Below are 10,300 nucleotides of genomic sequence, written 5' to 3'. Positions count from 1 at the left end.
GGGGCTTCTAAAGATGCTGCCTCAGTGGAACGGACACAGTAATTATAACGATTGCACAGGGTGCCAAATGTCCTTAACATCCCCAGATTTCAGTTCTTCAGTGACATCCACTAAAACTGATCCCTTTGGGAAGCTTTTTCCAAATACCTCGGCAGTGGGCTTGTGCTGTTATCATTCTAACAGGTGGATGTTCATGCTGGTAAAAACACAATGTACATCATGGAATGGTTTGGGTTGGAAGGGAGCTGAAAGGCCGCCTGGTGCCGCTCCCTGCAGTGCACAGGGACACCCACAGCTCCAGCAGTGCTCACAGCCCCAACAGCCTGACCTGGGCTGTCTGCAGGGACGGGGCACCACCGCCTCTCTGGGCAACCTGTGCCAGTGCCTCACCGCCCTCAGTGCCAAACCTTCTGCCTCATCTCCACTCTCAATCTCTTCTCTTGTCGTCTGAAGCCATTTCCCATTCTCCTATCACAACAGATCCCGTTAGAAATTCTGTCCCCTTCTTTCTTATAGCTCCTCTTTAGACACTAAAAAGAGTGAAGAGTGAACTTAATAAAGGGAAAATAAAATAACTCATAGCATTACAAACTGTTGCAATATTCCTGCATCTTTCAGATTTATGCATGGTTAACAGAGAATTCAGCTTCTCATTGCCTTGCTCCATGATGAGTTCACTCTCCCACGCTCCTGTACATATTGTGGCTGAGTAGTGATCATAAAATCATAGAATGGCTCAGGTTGGAGGGGAGCTCAAAGCCCACCCAGTGCCACCCCCGGCCATGGGCAGGGCTGCCCCCCACCAGCTCAGGCTGCCCAGGGCCCCATCCCACCTGGCCTCGAGTGCCTGCAGGGATGGGGCACCCACAACATCTCACCCAGCCCTTTGCTCCCTCTGACGGACTGATAGGAGCCCTGTCCAACAAAATAAAACTCCTTGAGAAGCAGCAACAGAGTTTCAGGCAGTGCACATCTCTGCAGTGTTTGCAGATCCTTGGGACATCGTGGTGCAGAGCATTTTCCAGGAGCTGGAGGTGCAGAGAAATCCTCCTCACTGCTCTCTATCTCATAGATGCAAAAGGCAAGTGTTTCACGTTAATGGGGATTGACATATGGTGGGATTATTTTTTTAAGTAGTTCTTCTCGTTCCCTAGGCAGTTTTGATGTGAATATTAATACTAACATAATTTCACGATGATTAGAGAACACAATTAGGGGCTATTAATAATGACACAAATAATGACATTTAAGGCCCCATTTTCATGTGAGTAATACTCTGTCTGGTGGTATTTAAACAGCTCTGTCTAGCACAATTACCGCGGAGCCAAGGTGCAACCACATAATCGCAGTATCAGTCATACAGCTCCATGTGAGCTCCTGCTCCCTGAGCCATGGGAACACAAAGCAAAATGATGCCGTAGCACGAGCACGTCGTGGTACCAGGAATGAGTGTGCTTTCAGATCCACTCCAAAGCTGGTGTTTCAATGAGAACCCCCCCAGCAAATCCTGTGCAGTGCCATTTGGATCCCACCGACCTCCTGCACCCACTGAATGGAGCTGGTCTGGCTTAGCTCCACCGAATTTGGGCACTGACAGCACCTTCTTTCTTTTGCAGTATGCTTGTTGTCAACATCAGGCCCTTGAAAGTGGCCGTGCTGTGCTAACATGAGTTAATGCAAACCTCAGAATCAATTCTTCACTCCCTGAAGAAAATCCCCCTGCTTTATGCAACAAGAGCTGTAGTAATGAAAATGGCTGCATGTTTCTGTTAAAAAAGCAGGGAAAGGGGAGGGAAGGTGTTCCATGTGCTGCAAGTATCCAGTGAGGGAGGGTCAGCAGAGCTGTGCCACCCCTCCCCTACTGATGTTGGTGCTGGCACTCACCCTCTCAATTACAAACTCCCATTAATTTAAGCCCTCAAACACTTCAAACCCTATAAACCAAATTTCCACCGAGAAGGCTGTGGGGAGACCTCATTGTGGCCTTCCAGTACTTGAAGGGAGCACATAAACAGGAGGGGGTACGGCTGTTTGTGAGGTTGGGTAGTAAGAGGACAAGGGGGAATGGTTTTAAACTGAGACAGGGGAGGTTTAGGTTGGATATTAGGAGGAAGTTTTTCACCCAGAGGGTGATGAGGCATTGGAACAGCTTGCCCAAGGAGGCTGTGGATGCCCCATCCCTGCAGGCATTCAAGGCCAGGCTGGATGTGGCTCTGGGCAGCCTGGGCTGCTGGTTGGTGACCTGCACACAGCAGGGGGTTGGAACTGGCTGAGCACTGTGCTCCTTTGCAACCCAGGCCTTTCTGTGATTCATTCTATGATTCCACAACAAGAAAGTTGTGCTCCTGAAGATCACAAGCACTGACTCAGCAGTTCAGGCTGTGTTTGCTTGGATCCCAACCTGATGCTGCTCCCAGGCTGTGTGTGCAGGAGTCCCCAGGCAGCGGTGCAGCAGCACGCTCCATTTGTTAGGCACTGTGCACACCTATAATTCATACGTACAATGTGCCACAATAAACCAAGCATTTTCATTAAACTCTTAAGACAAACAGCTTCGGGCCATCCTGCATTTCAATATGCATACAAACATCTCAGTAAAATTCTGCTCATTCAGACTTACCGTTTAAATTCACATGAAGCATTTTCATATGATTGGGCGCTCCATTTTGCATGCGTGGTGGTGCCTGCAGTTGTTTTGTAGTGCGAAGGCTCATGCATGTACCTGGAAAGGAAGGACTCTGCAGTCCCACAGCCCAGTGTACAGGCAGGAATGGGTCTTCAGTGGGCATCAGTAACGGAAACAGCTTTGCAGGCATGGCCAACAGACCTCTTGCAATTTGTAGGCTAAGATTTCCCAAAAATCAAATCCCACAGAATGGTTTGAGTTGGAGGGGACCCTCAAAGGCTGCCTGGTGCCACTCCCTGCAGTGCACAGGGACACCCACAGCTCCAGCAGTGCTCACAGCCCCAGCAGCCTGACCTTGGTTGTCTCCATCACCTCTCTGGGCAGTCTGTGCCAGTGCCTCACCACCTAAATTTTTATTGGCTTCAAAGGATTCTCCTCATACAAAGGCATGGGTCCACTTACACTGGATCCATTATCATGGGTTCATCCACTTTGAAGTTTTTCAACTGAGACAGAGTTTTGCAAGATGAGAGATGGAGAATTTTGTGGGAATGTAGTTACTTGAGGGTCTCTCCATTTGGACTCCACTAAGACAAGGAGTAACTTTGGACTGTTCTGGAAAAATACCTTAAGTCCTTGCTGATGTTATAGGGATGAGTCACAGGTTCTTCTGGACAGGCTGCACAGCCACTCTCCAGCACAGGGAAGTGCACACAGCTTCAGAGGGAACAAAGGCCTGAAATGGTGCTGGTATTTGGGCAAGATAAGGAGCAGAATGCTTCCCTGCAGGCACTGAGGGCCAGGTGGGATGGGGTCCAGGGCAGCCTGAGCTGGTGGGGGGCAGCCCTGCCCATGGCCGGGGGTGGCACTGGGTGGGCTTTGAACTCCCCTCCAACCTGAGCCATGCTGTGACCCAATGACTCTATGAAATAGTTGGGGACATGGCTTGACAACAGGCAGCAAACGCCACCGAGCAAGCTATTAAACCTTAATCAAACAATGCAGAAGGCTATGGAGATAATACTAAAATTTAATGAGCCAGTCTCATTGGCTTCCCGGAAGAACTGTATTACAGTAAATGTGTTGCTTGTGAAAGGGCTCTGACTTTCAGATATCAGCACAAACCCTCCTCGGTCTTTGTTCACCAGGAGGAATGGTGTGTGAAGTAGTTCATTATGTCTGGTTAGATGAGGGGCTGCTCCCTCCTCCCGCGGGCCAGATACTGATTGTTTCTGTCACTTGCTCATCTTCCCCAAGTTATTTATTGCAGAATTCTGTCTTCTGCTTTAGAGCACAGAAACTGAAAGCCTTCACAGCGCCTGGCATAAGTGCAGAACATCTTTGACTAATTGGGGTGTTAAATGGGTTTAAGCAGCCTGTCTCCATCTGCAGTGAGCTGTGCCTGGGGTAACCATCGTCCCTGCTAAGGGGCTCAGCTGCCCCTCTCCCTTGTGCCCCCTAACTCTTCTTACTGTCCTCCAGAAAGCTCATGCTGATGTGAAAATGGGGTTGTTGCACAGTTTGGGGTTTCTTAAAGCACAAAACCAGCTCCTAAATCTAAGCCACTTTTGCCCCTGTAGCAGATATGCTAAGAAAGGGCTTGAAACAGTGATTGAGCACCTGGTGGGAAGGCAGGGCCAAGCTAGGGGAGATCAGGTGCATGCAACGAGGTCTTCTCAGACCTCATTTAAGGCTTGGCAGTGGGAGCAAGGGTGATTTGCTGGAGATCCTTGCCTGCCTGAGGCTTTCTAAGGGTAAGCAGATATTTTTACTTTGTTTCTCTGTCTGTGGTTGCTGTATTTGGGCATCTCCTCACTTGCTGCAGCCTATGACTTTGCTATTCCACTATCATTGTCATGTTTTCCATCACATTATAGCATTACAGCCCCCAACCTTGCAGTTGTGACAAACACCATAGCCAGCTGCTGGGCAGGCCTGAAGATGTGGGGTGGCAGTTCACCCGAGGAAGGCATTTTTTTCCCTCCCAACACTGCATTTGCCTCCATTCTCCTGCAAAGAGGCTTTGAGGTTCGTAGAATTGCAGACTTATTAAGGTTGGAAAAGATCAGTAAGCCCAACTGTTGACCCACCACCACCATGCCCACCAAACCACGTCTCTTAGCCCTGCTACAGTGGGGTTCCTGCACCTTATTGCTGTGGATATCCACAATACAGCATGCAGGTTTTGGACAGGCAGAAAGGAAAAATAACATAACTGGTTTTTGTTGGGTTTTCTTTTTTTTTCCACCCAGAAACTTGTTCCATCTCCCAGTTTAGGATGCAAGCAGCATAGCATTGAGAACTGTACAGCTGCATGGAGCAATTCAAAAATTGTCTTGTTGGACTACAATGTGCCAATTTCTCAAATTTACAGCCATTTTCAGTATTACAGCTTGTGGCACTGAAGCCAGGAGGATTTTCTTCAGGGAGCAAGAATTGATTCAGAGGTGACCATTACTGCACGCTACCACAGCATGGCCCCTGTTAGGGTGGGGTGGGAGGTATTAAGCACAGGAAAGGGGAGGCTGTAGCCACCAGATTTCATGGGACCAGAGGGTGATACCTGGATGCTGCGGGAAACTGGAGGGCAAATCCCCCTGTTGTTTCACCCTGTCTAGACAGAGCAGGGCTGGCAGCATTTCCTGGGCCATTTTAATATGCCTAGTTGAACTCAAGGCTTAGGGAAGTAAATTAGTCCTTGGGCTGCAGCCAGGTCCCTGGTACTCTTGTGTTCTGCAGAAATACAGTTAATTTAGGGGCAGACTGCAGGGATGCTTTGGGGTGCTGGGCATGGGGTGAAAGCCAGACTGGTCCCATGGTATGCATGCAGAAGTTGGGGCTGCAGGTGGGTTTGGCCACTGGTGGGTGCAGTCCTGTTTGCATCCCCGAGCTGAGGTTTATTTATGTGATAGGATAATGCAGTCTACTGTTCCACTAATGTGGGCTTTCCCAAAAATCCCCTGTAACAGCATTTCTGGGCAGTAGCTGGCCCAGCTGGGAGCTGCTGTCACTGTGAGCAACACCCACAGGGTTCGTGGCAGTGTCTGGCAGGAAGGAGCATCATGGCTGTGCATTTTGCTGCTAGTCTGTGAAACCTGCTTTGGGGCTGCTGTGGGGTTTTCTCTGACCCCCCCTCCCCATGTTCCACCTCATTATCATTTAAAAATTACTTGGTATTATTTGCAAACTTCACAATTCCTGCTGACAAGATGTGCTCTGCTCGTGGGGGTGGTACAAGGGCTGCAGCCACCCCTGGGGCTGCATCTGTGTATGGGGACTGTAGGGTGGGTGGGTGGCTGATATAATGGGGTGGGGGCTGCCTGGGAGCTGTAGTGAGTGCGGGGTGCAGCAGGGAGGGGGCACTTGTAATGCTAAGTGCTGACAGGACGTCGCTGTCAGCGTGATGTTCTGCCTTGATGAGCCTTCATATATAAAGATATTTAATGAATTAGTTAATTAATGACTGGAGTCTGATTGATGGATCATACGGAGTTCTCAGCAGGGTGAGCCTGACCCTGGGATATTGCTGCTGTTGCTTAAATGCATCCCCTCTCTGGTCCGAAGCACTCTGTGTTCTGGCAATTTGCATGCATTAAGTGTAGCTCCTTAATAGGATGTAATGTTAGCGAAAAGCCAAAAGCATAGCAGCTGTAACTTAAAAGACAGCCCCATTACTGCAAGCCTTATAATTAGGGTAAGAGGGAGACTTGCGCTGCCATATGTTAAACTCTTTTGAGGTTAATAGCTCTGTAAGATTTTGCAATTTAAAAAATTAGTCTTGAGGAAAGATGACAAGGCGCGCCAATGAGGCTGTTGGGATGGGGCTGGGGCAGCTCTGCCCCACTGCAGCCTCAGCTCTGTGCTCTCTGTGCTCTGGGGATGGAGGTGCTCGTGGGCATCCTGTGCTCTGGCTTGTTGTCCCCCAGCTGCTCTGTACAAATCCTGCTCTCTCTCCCATTTGCAGGTCAGGGCTCTGTGCTGGTACAAAGTCTGCATGGGGATAGCTGCTCTGTATTTCTCCTGGCCCTGGGGGGAGGCTTATGTTGCAGGGGTAGTCACACCTCTTGCATTTTCCTTCTTAGCTGCTCTCCTTCCTTTCCTCTGTCCTGTCGGCAAATTATTCTACCTTACTAGCCTCTCAATTTCCTCATCCATAAAACTGAGACTAAAAATGTACTTGTTAAGGGCATCGCAGGGCCTTCCTGTATCTACAAGGGCTTTGAAGTCCTCTTGTTAAAAGTACCGTGGAAGTGCAAGTCGTGTGTTATTGTGGTGACGTGAGGTGGGTGGCTATCAGGCAGCAGCCGAGCTCTGGGATATCGATGGTGGGCTGAGCACCAGGCCTCCAGTGGCACTGATGCTGGCAGCTGATGCTGCTTGGCCCAGGTGAGGAATTCAGTGGGTGCTGGCTTGTTTTTTTTCATTTGCCAAACAGCTGGGAAAAATAGCCCTTATAAATAGTCAGGTGGAATAAGGTGGGGGTGACCTGGGCAGCCTGAGCTGGAGGTGGCAGCCCTGCCCATGGCAGGGGGTTGGAACTGGGTGGTCTTTAAGGTCCTCTCCAACCTGAGTCATTCTACGACTTGGCTTGGGGAAGGTTATGCATGAAGCTTTGTTACAGAGGCTGTCCTTCTGCAGCTGTACGAGGATGTCAGTGGCCCCAGAAGGTGAGGATGGATAATGGTGCTGAGCTCAAGCCAGACAGCCCTGCTAAATATTTATGTTCTCTGCTACAATTGCAGGAGATTTTAAGGTCATCCTGAAATCGCTTTAACAGTTCCTTCCCCCCCTCCTCCCCTTATGAATGTGTTTAATTGCTTTCTTGTTTAAATGCATCAAGATTCCCTGATATGCTGGTAGTCCGTTTGGTGCACCTGTTCTCTTCAGGGAAGCTGGAGAAACTGAAAAATTATTTTGAAACTGAAGATTATGGCTGTATTTGGGGGAAGGTGTGAGATTATTAAATCCTTTCCATTAGAGTTGGAGTGTCATGAAGTTTAGTGATGATGCTGAGTACAGGGCTGTGTTCCAGCTTTGTGAATTCATGTTTTCTTTCACCTGTTGGGTGAAGATGCTTCTGCTTTTCAAATCTTTCATGCTACTCGGGTATCATTCTGCTGGGAGACTTCCTGAGCACTTTCTGAGGCATTTGGGTGCAATGTTTGGATTGCTCCTTGGGAGATTTAATTTTGGGGACCCTTATGTGGTCTGATATCTTGAGCAGGTTTTAGTTCTGTGTGGTGCTTGGCATGGCAGAGTTAGGTCTGTTGTGCTATAGCAATTTCCATGTAGGTGATAAGCACAGTCTACCCCTCAGGAACAGGCTGCAAGCTGCCTTTTTCCTTTCCCCATTGTGTGCTCCTATGTCAAAGGCAAAATCGCCATCTTTGGATCAATAACAAAGCCATTAAAGTGCATCTTCAATTTCAGTGCATGATGCTGCTGCGTTCATCACTCCATTGGAAACTGTCTTATAACAAGTTCATTTCTTCTTGTAGTGGGGAAATACTTCACTGTCTGGTCTGCACTTCTCAGGCTGACCATAAGATGGTTGATCCCAGAGCAGGGAAGAGGTTGGTGAGAGAGATTTTTGGAGCCAAGCAGATACAGGGCTGCAAGTTTCCAGTGTAAAGGAGGATCTGCCAGCTTGCTCATGCTTCAAAACACAGCTGCACTTGGGGCAGCAGCAGTGCGAAAGTATAAATAACTCGCTTAGACTTCTCTTGCTCAAGGGGACTTACACATTTGCAAGCTTATCTAAAGCATGACTCTCCTACACAGGAGCATGAAAAGCCCTTCATTCCCCTCTTTCACGTTCCCCTGAGAAGTCTGTCCAGGCTGTCATGCTTCCAGGGAGCAAGCTGGATTGGAAGGTTTGAGGGCTCTGTATCACTTCACTATCCCTTTCATCCCTAGCTCAGCATTTATAATATGCTCTCCCTGCACATGGCATCCAAAGCAGAGCTCCTGCCCTGTCCAGGTGGGACTCAATCTGCAGCACTGCTCCTATCTAGGATCCTCCCCTGAGCTCAGCAAAGACCACAGAGCCAGGGCGCCCACTGCTCTCAGCCACCAGCTTTCTGTCCCTGCAGCTCTTGGCCTTAATAGCACAACAAGGTGTAGGATGTGGGTTTGGGGGACTGCTCTGATTCCAGAGCTCACGGTGGGGCTGGGATCTGCACCCTGGCACAGTGAGAGGCTGGCAGTGATGAGTGAGGACAGTGAGCATAGTGGGGGAAGCAACGTGGGAATCCATCTTCTGGCTCTGGTTAAATAATGATTGTGTTGTCTAGACAGCAAAGAAATATCCTTTAGATACTGTGACAGAAAACCTTATGGATGCTGTCAAACATGTCCTTAGCTTCTATGGGCGCAGTGCTGATGGAGCTCCCTCTGGGAGGTGAAACAAATGACCTCTCCATCCATGCCTGTTGCCTCATCCCTGCCCAGGAGATGGCAGAACCTGAAGGACATGGGAATTCCAGAGCTGGTGCTGCCACTGAGAATAGCCCAGAGCAGTGCAACTCTGGGCACTGCTGAGCCCTGGGCTCGTGTTGCAGGGGTGGGCGTTGCAGTGGCAGCTGTTCCATCACCCCGTTCCTGCTGTGCTCGCCCTGCAGAACAATGGGGTTATGCTGCTTTGAGCAGGCCAGGTGTCCCCAGTGGTGTGCGGTGGGCATAGTGGTCTTTCTCTCATCATTGGTGCCTTCTGCTTGCTGTTTTGTCTTCATCCCTCCAACCAGCAATATCCCAGCTGTGCTGAATGCTAAATACTGCTCTGACCTCAAATTCCATCTAAATTTCCTCAGATACTGTATGCCGAGCAGCAGTTTAGTTCACAATTCCCCTTGCAAGCAGAGGGGAGTGGGGGATGTTGAATAATGCTTTTTACCATTTCTATACCTCTTTGCACCAGAAGGTTTCCAAGCCCTTTGCAAATAGATATGAAGAAGGCAGATGAGGATTAGTGTTCTTGCTTAGCAGATATACACAGAGAAAGCTGAGCAGAGGCAGCTGGGTGTGCACAAGGACATGCACAGGGGTCTGCACTGGGGCGTGCATGCAGCTGCACGATGGGTTTCCTGTGGTCCTCTCCTGATGGTCCCATAACAGCCTGTGCCACTGCTTGGGTTTTTTGGGATGCAGGTTCCTTGGTATTTGTCCTGCAAGCAGCAATTAGGAGCTGCTTTCAGGTGTCCTGGAGGACAGAAGTGTCTGAACAATTAGCTCCCAGGCAAGCCCAGCATCCTAGACATGTCTTCTGCCTCTTGGTTCCAAACACTGGGACTAGGAATCCTTAAATACAGAAGAACTTGTCATGTTTTCTTTCCTCTAGTTTTATTTCACTCTTTAAATTATTTAATTGATTAGTCCTTGCTTAATATATATTCACATTAAGCTGGTTTCCACAGTAACAACCAAAACTGAAACCCAAAGCTTGGAGTTGTGTTTGAGTAAATAATGCCAAATACCATCTTAGAATATTTAATTAAATGCCCCTTTTACCTTTATTTTCTGTGAATCTCCTGTAAACAGATTATATGGAAACATGATCAGCAAAGAAACCAGTAGGGGAGGGACATCCTTCAGGTGGGACACTGGGGTGGGTGCAGAGCCAACCCTGCAGCCTCTGGTTTGCTGGCAAAATTGCTCTTGGGCAGAGCAACTCCTCCA

The 10,300-nt window shown here is 48.9% G+C and overlaps 1 long non-coding RNA gene across 2 annotated transcripts in view; it reads left to right on the top strand.

Annotated features, from left to right (window-relative positions):
* The first annotated feature begins 3,722 nt into the window (after nucleotides 1-3,722).
* Nucleotides 3,723-10,300, top strand: part of LOC109371020 — a 44,983-nt gene continuing 38,405 nt past the window's right edge. For both annotated transcript variants that reach the window (XR_002121668.1, XR_002121670.1), the window contains exon 1: nucleotides 3,723-4,380. This is a non-coding gene — a long non-coding RNA (uncharacterized LOC109371020). The remainder of the gene's footprint in view (nucleotides 4,381-10,300) is intronic.

This window comes from Meleagris gallopavo, chromosome 26 (genome assembly GCF_000146605.3).
Source record: "Meleagris gallopavo isolate NT-WF06-2002-E0010 breed Aviagen turkey brand Nicholas breeding stock chromosome 26, Turkey_5.1, whole genome shotgun sequence".
NCBI classification, from domain to species: domain Eukaryota; kingdom Metazoa; phylum Chordata; class Aves; order Galliformes; family Phasianidae; genus Meleagris; species Meleagris gallopavo.
Note: the sequence above shows the minus strand (reverse complement) of the source record. Positions and strands in the feature narration are given on the sequence as shown.